The sequence below is a fragment of the Phalacrocorax aristotelis genome, chromosome 3 (genome assembly GCF_949628215.1).
Source record: "Phalacrocorax aristotelis chromosome 3, bGulAri2.1, whole genome shotgun sequence".
NCBI classification, from domain to species: Eukaryota; Metazoa; Chordata; class Aves; order Suliformes; family Phalacrocoracidae; genus Phalacrocorax; species Phalacrocorax aristotelis.
The window spans coordinates 117,425,784-117,440,171 of NC_134278.1; positions in this window are offsets into that span (position 1 = coordinate 117,425,784).

A 14,388-nucleotide genomic window follows, 5' to 3' on the forward strand; every position below is an offset into this window, starting at 1 on the left:
TTCTTCATTAAACATAATAAGCATCTGTTGGTGTCTGATGGCATCTAGTTCAAATACCTAGCAAGATCAAACTCAGGAGAACATAAATGGGAGCCATAAGGCACTCTGTAAAATAGCCTACACCTTTCATGAACTGGAATGGATGTTTGTCAGTAATGAGGCACTGCAATTAGACAAAATAAGCCTTGGCAATAGCTCTGCCATATCTGCCTGTACAATGCTCCCTCAGCAGCAACACTCCCATGGGAAATTAAATACACAGCCTGTACATTAACCAGTCTTATTGTCTGGGTGCCTGCAGCCAAGGAACCCTCCGCCCTGCCCCCAGAACACAGTCCTTGTGGAGGGAAGGTTTTGGGCTTTCCTGAAGTTTGGGTGCAAGCTCAGGAGGAGGCACTGTCCGAGTCCCTGCAACATGCCCGCCCTGGGGAGCAGGCAACCGTGAGGGGCAGGAAGATGGGGGAGAGACCTTGGCTCTTCTCCTGCATTGGGTCCCCTCCTGTGGGCTCCTTCCCCAGCGGCAGACCTAAGCCCTAAGACCTAAGGTATAATGTGAATGAAATAATATTAACAATAATAGTAACAGTAATCATAATCATCGTCAAAACAGTGAAAAATAGTACTGCCTTCCTAGGATGAAAAGGTCCAAACACAGGTTGTCCCTTTCTCAAGAGATCACTCATTCTAACTCTTCAAGTGGGCATGGTGATCCTTCATTATCCTTATGGCGAGCTTTCCTGTTATTGGGAAAGTCAGATGAGCCTGAGGAGATCAAGGAACAACCTGGTGATAACAGTGGGATGAAAACTTCTCCCTTTGGTGAAGTAGGCATTTTGTGGGGGACTCAGTACTTCTTAAGGTGTTTTGGGTTAATGGCCACTGTCACCCCACAAAAATATTGTGGGAGTGAAAGACAGGAACCATTTTGCCAGCATGCTTTTATCTAAAAGTGGGAACCACGTTCCATGTCTTCCTGAATCATCTGCAGTCAATAGTCTAGGAACAACTCACTTGGTTTTTGTTGTCTTAAGGTAGTTCTTCTTAAATTAAGTGTTTACTAGACTGGGAAAGAGACTAGAAATGTGTGAATGCCTGGTTTCTAAATTCTTTGTCTATGCAGGAAAAATTAATGCACAATTGCCTTCACAGTGAATTAAATATGTTCAACACCTCTTAATTTTTAAAGATAATTTAGTCAAATTCAGCTTCAGAGTTTTCTTTGGAAAACAATTTTTCCGAAGGGTTTCCCAGGTGTAATCAGCATTCTCAAATCTTCTCTAAATGGTTAGATTGAGATTGCATTTTCTTATAAACAAGACATTAAAAAATTGCTCAGATCTAACAGTGATGCAACACTTCAATAATTTCTAAGACAAAAACTATTAAACAGTTTTGTGCTATTAAATATGATGGTAAGCATGGCAACGTAGTATTGTACTCCAATGTAATTATGTTCTTTCGATTTTCCCATGAAACTTAACCGCTTCAAAGAAGTTCTCAGAAAACACTAACTTCTCCAAGCTAGGTAAATCACACCAGAGTGTAATAGTCTCTGCATTATCCTCACTTTCATGTAATTAGGTATTTCAGAGACTTTTTTTCAGGACTTCTCAAAAACAGAACTAGGAAAAATCAAGAAAGGAGGCTGGGAATCAGGAGTTCAATAATGAGAACCTCAATTAGAACATAAGAGATGGAAAAAAAGAATAATGCAAATAGTAAGAGAAAATAAGAGCCTTTCATCTGACATGGTAAAAGCAGAGATGACAATATCACTTAAGGTTTGAAGAGACAGTGTATGCAAAGTGAAATACTACAGATACATACTGCCAAGTATGTTTTAGAGATCAGTTCAGCATCTTTTCCTAAAAGAATAATGCCATGAATGTATTTTAAAATATTAATTTGATCATCACTTTCACAATGCATACATACAGGAAATACTAAAATGCATCTTAGTTTGGTAAAGAATTCTAAGAATAGAATTAACAGACGGGATTAGTACAATCCAAAATCAAATCAGGTACATAATAAAAATAAGTATTACAGAGACCTGAAATAATCTATCTGTGTGTAAGATGTCTGTGACCTATCACTTCACTGCATTCTCAGCTGAGTGCTCTCCAGCGTGGTGGGAACTGCCAAGCATGTCTCCTACATTGTCCTCTGAAACACCTGGTATTGACAGCTGTTGAGAAAGGGGAGTGGACTTAGTAGACTGTTCTTCTGTTTTGCAATGGTAATTCCTGCAATGCCATTGCAGAAGTCAAAAAAACAGGCAAGTGATCAGTTGTGTAGAGAGAGAGAAAGAGAGAAAGAGAGAGGGAGAGAGAATAAAGGACAAAACAAGATTTCTCTTCTCCACCTGGGGATACTATGAAACTGAAGAGACAACCCTACCGTGGAAGCTTGGTCAGATGTTCAGCTGAGGTACAGCAGCAGAGCCTCCCTGTCTTCAGTGGGGCTATTCCAGCTGACACCAGCCTGGACCTCACCCATGACATTTACACTTCCCAGTCAAGACAAAACTTAATACTGCGAAGAAAGAGGAATGGTAAATGCAGGTCTCAGTTACTGTGGAGGAATTTGGGGTCCTGTAAATCTGCGCCCCATCTTGGGACGTAGACCTCAGGCCACCATCCTCTTGGCATGCTGTGAGGGACAGGAAGCGGTGTGCTCTCTTCAGCCTGGTGAGAGCCGAGTCTGAAGGATGCCTTTTAGCAACTACTAATTAATATAGTTACCTAGCAAACTGATTAGTTAGATAACTAATATGCGCTGCTGCTGGTCTCCAGAGAAAAATGTTTGGGCTTTGTCACCAATGGAACTAGCTGTTTTGTCCTAGTTTGAAGCCCAGCAGCAAATGAAAATACAATGTGGGTAATCAGGTGATCAGAGCCCCAAAATAAAATAGGAGCTGCTTCATCTGTGATACAGACGGGTAGTACTGCTAGCTGCTGTGAGTGGTGGTGCAGTCTCTACTCACTGAATTTGCTAAATGAAACTCCTCTGCTGTTCATTTGTGTAGATTCTTTCATCACATTTATTTGCTGTTTTAGTATCTTGCAGCAGTATTTTTGTCCTGTCTGCTGGATCCTTAAAATAACAAATAGTGTCTTGGCTACAGGGACAATGGGTTATTTAAAGGAGTGTGCAGAGTTGCTGATAAAGGGGGAATTCCAAATACACCAAAACCATTTGGGATTGCTTTTTGGTTGAACAGGAAAGGGCAAAAAGCTTGTTAATAGTAACAAAGTAAAATTTTCTCTAAAAGCAGATTAGGTTTTCATGACCCACAGCATTAAAGTTCTTTTTAAATAGCCATCCTTATTAAAAAGGTCTCTCTTTGCTTGTAGCTGGATCTGTTTAGCTGAGTTGGACGACACATTATCAACATGTTGTGAGAGAACAAGCCATTTAGTTTAAGAACTCAAAATACGAGATTTGCTTGCATCTGGGATAAGGAAGTTTTTAGCACTTTTTTAATTTAAATTTTTAAATTTTATGTGAAGAAGTTATTCATCAGAATATCCTGCCAATATCCTGTTACCAGTAGGGCCAGTTCATCACTTAAGAGCTCTTCTTTTATAAACTACTGAAATTCGCTTTGTGCAATTTGTTTATTTAGAACTCCTGCTCCTTTGGGTAGGGACCGTATCTCCTTAGGGCTAGGTGTAATTGAATGTGGACATATATTCATTTTTATTTCTGGGGTATAAAACAGAAGTGCCTGTCAGCTTTTGAAAACCACTGTCTTTGCAGCTATGCTACGATGGCACACCGCTTTAATTTAATTTTTAATCTAGTCTTTTTCATAGCGAATGCAGCTCATTTATTTGTAACTCACTGAAATGTCATCCTGAGTACATGAACAGCACATTAAATTCCTGCCCAGCTGAGGTTTCACAGCACAAGGAACAGCTCTCAGGGCAAACCTATGCCTCAACGTTCCCCAGCCCCAAGCTAGTGATTTGTGGAGCTCTCCTTTGGGTCTTTCCATGGGGATTGTGGCTGCCTGCGCCCTCTCCCAAAACTGGGTTTTCCTGACATAGATAGCATTTACCTTCAAAATTATGCTGGTTGGCTGTATAATTTAAATTTAGCCGTATAATCTGAAGACACTCTTTATTCACTTTTAAATATTACATATACCAGTTGAAGGTGGCGATAAACTCAATTAACTAGGTTGATATAAACCTTATTTAAATCAAATTAAGTGCATTTCTGCAGTGGTTAGCATCTATTTCATTAACTGTGAATAAAAACTGCTTGGGAGTTAAATTGGTATGACTTTCAATATAGATAAAGCCAAAGGAAGAGAGAACTGGCAGCTGAGCCTGAACCAGACTGGAAAGTTTGGAGTCCTTCTTTGTACCCAGAACACCAGAGCTTTGTTTGTTTTAATTAAAACTGGGATCCTGCAGAATGTAATGGACGTTGCTTAGAAAAGCTGCCCACTTGTTTCTGATAATCAGATTTTTCTAGCCCAGATTAATATCCTACTATGCCATTTCACCGGGTCCGAGAGGATTCCTCCAAATAATTAAAAAATGAGTGCTAAAGACTGTAACCACCTCATTAAGATAAACTTACAACAACATCTTGGGTTCAAATAAGGAGTTCCTTTCTTTTTTTCTGGAAAGAGGCCACAGTTTGTTTAGCCTGGCAGTGGCAAGACACTGCTTTTTGTGTATGCAAAAAAAAGGTTTTTAAGCCATTACTGCTGAATCATTGTGTCTCAAGTAATACAAATTGGACTAGTAAGCTTTGACAGGGGTCTGCAGGAACTATTTTTGAGTTGATTACAGCACCTAAATAATGAAAAATAGAACATATGAGAAAGTGTAAATATTTCCAGAGATCTTCTGGCACACAGTCTCACACCAAACAGACACTGACAAATACACCTGCTGATACTTGATGCTAGAAAGAAGAATAGCTCTTCTGTTTATTCATCAAAATTATATTATCTATTTGCAGTTTATGCTTAATATATTATGTAGCAATATATATATATAAAATACATAAATTACATGTATGTAAAAAGATATATAATTATGTAGCAATATATTACTGCTGTTTGTCTTATTCATCAAATTTATATTATCCATTTGTGGTTTATGCTTAATATATTATGTAGCAATATATATGTATTTATAATATATAACTTATATATATGAAAATATATCTATAATTACGTAGCAATGTATTAGTGCTTTTCGTTAAGACGAAGGATTGCTTACTATACGATCAGCTAGTATTATAATGACAGATCTAATTTACAAGTGCTGCTTTTTGTTAGTTTCTGCATTTTTTTTTCTGAAGGATTAATACAGAAAACTTCTGATACATAGAATCATACACTTTAGCCCTAAGACATATAAAACCTGGGAAAGCTGGTTAGCCTGTCTAGGAAGATAGGGAGCTGCTGGAAAACCTCAGTGGAAAAACCTTTGGAGGCACTGGAGCAGAATGGGAGGGGCAAAAATGTCTATGTGACTGTTTAAAATATACATGTTGATGATCAGAACTGTACCAATTAAGAGAGTCGGGGGGGCATCTGCGGTTGCATGTGCTTGTGCTTATCGCACACGCAAGTCACCCAGGTTCTGCTAGGCACTAAGGTACAAATCTAACTTTAACCTGAGAGCAGGCGGAGGGTGCTTGCACATGTTGAAATCTTTGTAGGCTTGCAGGGTCTCCCCGTGCTTTGTGAGAGATGGTTTTAGACTCTAACTTGTGCAGTCCATAGCTTTACTCGGAACTTCTTCCTATGCAAATTTAACTTCAAAAGCTGTAAAATCCAGTAATGTCACCTTTAGAGAGGTAAAATGTTAGTATCTACTTATAGAAATATATTCTCCATATATATTTGAGGACAACTTTTTGATGCAGGTGGTGGAGGACCCAACAAGGTGAGATGTGCTGCTCGACCTTATCCTAACAAACAAGAAAGGGCTGGTTGAGGATGTGAGAGTTGGGGTTAGCCTTGGCTGCAGCGACCATAAGATGGCAGAGTTCAGGATGCTGCGTGGTAGAAGCAGGGCGACAAGTAGAATTACAACCTTGGACTTCAAGAGGGCCAAATTTGGCCTCTTCAAAGACCTGCTAGGAGGAATCCCGTGGGCTAGGGCTCTAGAAGGCAGGGGGGTCCAAGAGCTGGACAGTATTCAAGGACCACTTCTTCCAAGCTCAAGATCGGTGCATCCCCAGGAGGAAGAAGTCAGGCAGAGGAGCCACGAGACCTGCATGGATGACCAAAGAGCTTCTAGAGACACTCAAATGGAAGAGGGATGTCCATGGTACGTGGAAAAAGGGACTGGCCACTTGGGAGGAATATAGGAATGTTTTCAGGGTATGCAGAGATGCAACGAGGAAGGCCAAGGCCCACTTGGAATTAAATCTGTCAATGCATGTCAAAGATAAGAAGGGCTTCTTTAAATACATCAGCAGTAAAAGGAAGACTGGGGATACAGTAGGCCACTGCTGAACAAGGAAGGGGCCCTGGTGATGCAGAGAAGGCGGAGTTACTAAATGCCTTCTTTGCTTCACCCTTTACTGCTAAGGCTGGCCCTCAGGCATCACAGCCCCCAGAGAAGAGAGGACAAATTGGGACAGAGGAAGACTTACCATCGGTTGAGAAAGACTGGGTCAGAGATCACCGATGCAAACTGGATCCTTGCAAATCCATAGGCCCTGATCGGATGCACCCGCGAGTGCCAAGGGAGCTGGCGGATGTTCTTGCTGAGACATTCTCCATCTTCTTTGAAAGGTTGTGGAGGACAGGAGAGGTGCCTGAGGACTGGAGGAAAGCAAATGTCACTCCAATCTTCAAAAAGGGCAAGGAGGAGGACCTGGGGACCTATAGGCCAGTCAGCCTCACCTCTATCCCTGGAAAGGTGATGGAGCAGTTCATGCCTGGAGAGGACCTCCAGGCATGTAGAGGACAAGAAGGTTATCAGAAACAGTCAACATGGATTCACCAAGGGGAGATCATGCTCGTCCAACCTGATACCCTTCTATGATGGAGTGATTTGCTGGGTTGATAAAGGGAGAGCAGTGGATGTTGTCTATCTTGACTTCAGTAAAGCATTTGACACCATCTCCCATAGCGTCCTCACAGGCAAGCTAAGGAATGTGGGTTGGATGAGTGGACAGTGAGGTGGCCAGAGAACTAGATCAACAATGGATCTCAGAGGGTTGTGATCAATGGAGCAGAATCTGGATGGAGGCCTGTCACTAGCAGTGTTCCCCAGGGGTCTGTGCTGGGTCCAGTCCTGTTTAACATATTCATCAATGACCTGGACAAAGGGACAGCGTGTACCCTCAGCAAGTTTGCTGATGATACCAAGCTGGGAGCAGTGGCTGATACACCAGAAGGCTGTGCTGCCATCCAACAAGATCTGGATAGGCTGGAGAGCTGGGCCGAGGGGAACCTCATGAAATTCAACAAGAGCAAGCGCAAGGTCCTGCAGCTGGGAAGGAACAACCCCAGGCACCAGTACAGGCTGGGGGCTAAACTACTAGAAAGCGGCTCTGTTGAGAAGGACCTGGGAGTGCTGGTGGACAGCAAGCTGACCATGAGCCAGCAATGTGCCCTTGTGGCCAAGAAGGCCAACGGCATCCTGGGCTGCATTTAAAGGAGCGTGGCCAGCAGATCGAGAGAGGTTATCCTCCCCCTCTACTCTGCCCTAGTAAGACCACATTTGGAGTACTGTGTCCAGTTCTGGGTGCCCCAGTTTAGGAAGGACAGGGAACTGCTTGAGCAAGTCCAGCGGAGAGCTACCAAGATGATCAGGGGACAGGAGCATCTCCCTTGTGAGGAAAGGCTGAGGGGCTTGGGTTTGTTCAGCCTGGACAAGAGAAGACTATGGGGGGATTTCATCAATACCTATAAATATTTAAAGGGTGGGTCGCAGGACGATGGGACTGGGCTCTTTTCAATAGTACCCAATGACAGGACAAGGGGCAATGGGCACAAGTTGGAACACAGGAAGTTCCATGTAAACATGAGAAGAAACTTCTTTCCTGTGCGGGTGCCAGGGCAGTGGCACAGGCTGCCCAGGGAGGCTGTGGAGTCTCCTTCCCTGGAGACATTCAAAACCTGCCTGGATTTGTTCCTGTGCCCCCTGCTCTGGGTGTCCCTGCTCAAGCAGGGGGGTTGGACAAGATGATCTCCAGAGGTCCCTTCCAACCCCTACCATTCTGTGATTCTGTGGTTCTTTTAAAGCAATATTTTAAAAATTCTTATTTCTGGCTTGGATCACAAGCAGTACCTTGCATACCAAACATAACAAATGACACTTAAAAGAACATGAGGAGAGCAGTTGTGATGTTTGCACCTCAGTAAGAACTGGCTGAAGGAAGTGTCCTCACACAGAGAAGAAGAGGCTATATTTTATTCTCAGTTAGGGATGTACTTTATAGTTTTGTAGTAAGGTAGGGGTGGGATGTTTCTTTCTGTATGACTTATCTCAGGTATTGTGTTTGGGTTACATAGTTCCACGGGATATTTTAAATAACTATTATGGAGATTTCATGTGCTGGGTGAACTAGGCAGGTCCCAAAAGTGCATTTGAAAAAACTTGCCTCCAGGTGTCAGTTGGAAGCTGGGAGGTAATGAAGGTGGTTGGTACCAGTGGGAACAATGTCTGTGTCTGAAATACCTGCATGTTTTGCCTGATTTTCTGAGGTATTTGTCTGCGAGCTGTAAGAAGCTCATATCATAATCTTTTCTGAGTGAGAGATGCAAGATATATGCAAATTATATAAATTTTATCTTAATTGGATTTCTTTTTTGAGATTTTTGGGAGAAAATATTGTATGAGAACATCTCTCTGGGGCCAGATCAGCAAGTCAGCCTCCTGTGCTGTCTGCAGCAGTGGCAAGTGGTAGATGACTGAGGAGGAAGATAGAAAGTGAAGCATTTTCTAGGGTGCTCCTTTCCCTGGTAAGCAGTTTTAACTGCTGACCATTGGTGTGGTAGAGACTTCCAGAGGCATAAGCTTCCAGAAGACCGTTCTGTTCAGCATATTCTTTTGGCTGCATCCTCCACAAATAGGTTTCATCTTCCGAAGCCATTTGTACTTTGTACTTTGTGATTGTACTTTGACAATCACAACACACTGTGGGAATTAATTCTACATTTAACATGTAGGATGCCACTGTTCCCTGATACTGGTGTTGCCTTATGCTCATCTGCAGAGATCCTGGGGCATCGCTGCCCAGGATTTCTCCACTTTCCTCCCAGCAGCATTCAGGTTAAAGCACTTGCTATTCTACATACCATGTTCGTTTTCTGCACACCAGACTGCCACATGCTGACAAATACCTGCCAGCAGCTATGGGTTTTGTCTTGGGAAATTCCAGGTGAACATGATCCGTCAGCCTCTCGCAGGTAACAGCTGCTACTTTCGCTCAAAGGGAATTCCCACTGACTTTGATCTGTAGGAGAGGACATCACCCCTGGTTTGCTTCGCTACGGTGAGGTAACAGACATCAGCTAAAATGTTTGTCAAGGACATGTGATAGCAGTTACTTCACAAGCAGCAGGCCAGACTTTTCCACCACTTACCTTAGTCATACCTGCTTTGCTCTTAATGGGGTTCTCTATCCACCCCAGTGAAAGCGTGACCGGAGTCTGAGCCAAAAAGCAGCAAGTAAGAACACGACAAATACCAGTTATTTCTCTGGTATGACCTGTGGAAAACTGCAGGCATGTTGGATTTTGGCCTTTTTACCTTCTACATTTGCTGTCTTTAGTGCATGGAAAAGCACCAAACCTTTTAGGAGGTCTGCTTTTCATTGCTTAATGAAGAAATATTATTCATTAAAACAATGCAATTATTAGCTGTGCTTATGTTGGGCATGATGCACTGGCCAGCCTCCTGGGCTTACTTTATGCTAGGCACCGTAGAAACCTGTAGTAACACCATTCAGCCAAGGGAGCTTAACAAACACATCTTGAAAAGTGGGTGAAATGAGAGAGAGGAGCTGGATGGGCAGAAAAAGGAAAAAGAAAATGAAAGGGAAAAGGAAAATGAAAGGAAAAGGAAAAGGAAAAGGAAAAGGAAAAGGAAAAGGAAAAGGAAAAGGAAAAGGAAAAGGAAAAGGAAAAGGAAAAGGAAAAGGAAAAGGAAAAGGAAGGTAGCAAATACAGCATGAGGCACAAAATTCCCAGTCAGTCTTATGACATAGCCTTTCGCAGTCTCAGTGACCAAAGCTGCATTGACCATTTACGCTCTTCCAGACTTTTGGCATCAAAGTTTTGGTATTTTGTGTCATTCTGGCCTGAGTAAGGCACAAAGGTCCTTTAAAATCATTGCATTCCCCACATTTGGTCTGTGTGTTTCAAACCGGCAGGTGCTTAGGCAATGCAGCATCCTGCCTTCTAAGCATCAATAAAAGAGCTTGGGGATTGTTTAAGAGCATTTTCTCTGTGCAGACATCTGATATTACTTAACATGGAGAAGGACCTCCTCTAACACTAGGCCTATTAAGAAAGCCCTAAAATGTTCCAGGTGCTTTTAGGACAAGACAGTCAGTCAGTGCAGAAATGGGTTTTTTTGAGTGTGTACCCTAATTCACAATTACTTATCAAAGGTTGTTCCCTGTAGCAATACTTCTCCTGCACAGCCATGCTTTCAGCTTAGCAGAGTTGCTGATTGCAAGTAAACTTTTTGAACCACTCCAGTGCTGCACTGTTTATTCTCATTACATGGACAGACCCTGTCACCATCCTGTTGTCCTTGGCCTAGGAGAGTTTCAGAGGAGGCTTTGCCTCAGATTCAGTGGCCAAGGCCACTATCCAGGGCCAGACGTGGCTGGTTGTGATCCCTGTCTCCACCCTAAGCTTGCTGTGTGACTATCAGCCAGTCACTCCAGTTTTCTGAGTCTCTACTAAGACGGAGACAGCAGTATTTCTGTACCTCACAGTGGGGCCACCCTTCATCTCTCTGGCCACATTCTCTTTCTCATTTTTATAAATTTTTTCTACTCTGGCTGACTGGAGCAGTAGCAGCGGATCCAGCTGTGCTGCTGGTGGTCTGGCAGCCCTGGAGCTGCAGATGGCTCAGCAACAGCACAGAGGCCCACAGCATGCATGTTGGGCAGTCGTCCTGCCTACACACCACTCATCTGATGGGAGCCAAGTGTACACTGCAGAAGATGCACTGGCCGAGCACTATACGTTGTGGTACAAGCTTCTGAAACACAGAAGCCCACTGCAGGTGTTGATCAGTTTTTCTATGCTTTTAGGGTCAGTGTGATTAGTGAGGTGGGGATATGCTTTGATGGGCTACTGAGTTGTACGGGGGTGTTGTAGCCTGTGGCCTGGTTCTGCTGAAAACCCATCCTCAACTGCCACCTGCTGAGCACTGTGGAAAAATGCAGCAGAAACTCCTGCCCGTGTCAAGGCTTTCTCATGCGGGGACCTAAAGCCCTCACTGAGTGCCAAAGTTCAAATCAGTAGCCGGGGGAGATGGTAAACCCAGTGTCACTGGGTTTGTGACTGAAAATCAGCCTACGTTTTCAGGTGCCCGAATAGGAACGGGGGTGGTCTGAATTGCTGGTCTGGGGATGGGGTCGAGAACTTCACAGAGTGAGGAAAATACAATGCAGTAGCAGGTCATGGCATGAGGTCATAGAAATAAAGTGCTACTGTGTTGTCTAATTATAGAAAGAGGAGTTCATCTGGAGAATTTTGAAATCATAAAGATGCCACTGAAGGAACAGCTGAAGGAAAAAAATTTCATTTTTCTTAGATAAATCCAATACCTATATAACATACATAAAATTCAGTTCAAGCAAAATGCATCTGTACCTTAGAAGATTGGATTTTGTTGGTGTGCTCTTCTTCAACTGACATGCATTTTTCAAAATACGCCAGAGATCCTTATACTTAAAATAGAGATCTTATCTACTTATCTCAAAACCTCTTCTAAGCAGGGCTATTTTGCCATGACTGTGTACAATGCCAGTAAAATAGGATCTTATAATCATTTATGATGTCAGGAGGGTAGTCTGAAGTGAAAAGAAGCCTGCTCTGACCTCATGTACGGGTACCAGGTATGTTTTATTTTTAAAACAGTGATGGAGAAAAAATGAGAACAGGGAAAAAAAACCAAAACGAAACAAAAAAAACCTGTGCTTGTAGCTACATCTAACAAACCTGTAATGCCACCTGCTGAGGAAACACTGAAAATGAGAATGAAGTCTCCAGGAGACTATTAATTGCATTATTCTTGTTATTGATTTCTTTTAAAATTTTAAAATTTATATTATACAAAAAATCTGAAATTATTTTAAGAAACTTAGATAAGCAACTGTGAGCATAATAAGCTGGGTGTATTTTTAAATACCCAAATTATGGGACTTTCTTTTCAAGCCTACTCCAGACACTAACTCCGTGTAGTCAAGAAATGGTCCTATTATTCAACTTTGACTTTCTCTGTCTTCAATCCCAAATTAGCCACCCCAAAATTATCCTAAAATACATTTGCATTTTTTTAATGTGGAAAGGATAGCTTATTAGCAACTCCATGATTCCTTAAGGACATCACTTTAGCACTCAGCAATACAGGAAAAAAAGCCATTTTCTTAACCAAACCCCGTTACCGAGCAAGTGCATGCAACCCCAAATACAGCACTGGTCCTTTGTAATAGAAAATAGAAATAGAAAAACAGTGAGGCCTATTTTTTAACATCCTTCAATGCTTTATGCCAGCATGAACCTGCTGATACCTGAACAGTTGTACTGTGTCACTAAAATGGAGAATCCAGGCCAATTACAATTCCTCTTGGCAGCGTATTATAAAATTATTATGCAGTATTCAGAAGCATCTTCTTTGCTCATCATTCACTGGTGACAGACGTTAAGCTGCAGAGAAGGCTATTAAGCCAATCTAAAACCTGCCAAGTCCCGTAAAACGTTGGGAATGCAAATCCTAACACAGAGGCTATCAGAAGCCAAAGGGTTTTTTCCTCTGTGTTTTGCGAACACCTATGGCATGCTGCTCACCCTGCAAATATGCACAAACATGGCTGCTCTAAAGAAAAGTGAGAAAAACAAATGGGAAGTGGTTTGGGTGGACAGAACCTCGTTAAACAGGGGGCACAGTATTCAAAATAAAAAGAAATTGTTAACTAGGTAGATTTATCCCAAAGTAAGATATCTCTAAGGCAGGGGCTTGTTTTCATTTTGAGATACAGTGCATAAAATAGAAATTGAGCATACAAATACAGTGTAAAACTATAATAATACAATATTAAGATGAACCTCTGGCTACAGAAGTAGCAGTTTTTAAAACAGACGCACAACATTTCACAAAGTAACAGGATAAAGATAACAAACATATCAAAGTAGTTTAGACATCAAGTTATGAGGTACCTTTTAAAATACTTTTAGATGAGAGGGACGGAAGCAAAAAGTTATTTGTACCCAGTTACATTTACTGAAATAAAAATAAACAAGCTGTTTGTGTCATTTATGCATTTTCTTCCTGAAAGGAAAAAAGGACTTGGAACATTCAGGACCCTTCTCTTTTAAATGTCTGAAACAAATCACAATGGAAGGCATCAACAGTTTGCAGAACAAAGGCTGTCAGTCCATCCACTGCAGACTTCCTGATAAATCCTAACCCCAGTGAGATTTAACTGGCCACATTGTCAACAGCAAAGACTGGTAGCACAAATGAAAACGGTTAAGCCTGACTTTATCAACCAGACAGACCTACAACACACACTAGTGCTCTGATGAAAACGGCATGGTAACGTGAGGATACTTGTTGGCCTAATTCATGAAAATAATAAGGGAAAAGAATTTACTGAGATTCTTAATACTTGCATAGCAAAAGGACCAATAAGATATATATTTGAGTAGTTAATGTATTTTGACACAAAGTTATTCCATTTCCAGTTGGACCTTTCCGTCACACTGGTCATTGGTTCAGGAAAACGGTCTTCCCACATCTGCCTGAATGCAGTACCAGTGAGCAGACTGAGGAACAACACGAGTAAATAAAAATTTGATCATCTGATGGTCACCAGGCTGGATTTTGACTGGAAAGCAAGATAAGTTGCAATGCCTTCCACTTAATTTTTCCATCTTTGTTTCTGGGGAAACTGAGCCATAACTATTCTAAGTGACTTCCTAGAATCATTGAGAAGTACAAGAAAATTTCATAAATCCTTGATCTAAAGCATAGCCCTTAGATGACCACAGTCACATATACTCAGATACATCTTTGCATTTTACTGCTTCTATATTTTACTGCATTTTTGCAATATTGATGGTTTAGCATAATAAATATTTCCAGGGCAAAATACAAAAAAGAAACTAACAAAAATGTGCATTGATACATGAAATACCTTAATATATTAACATATATT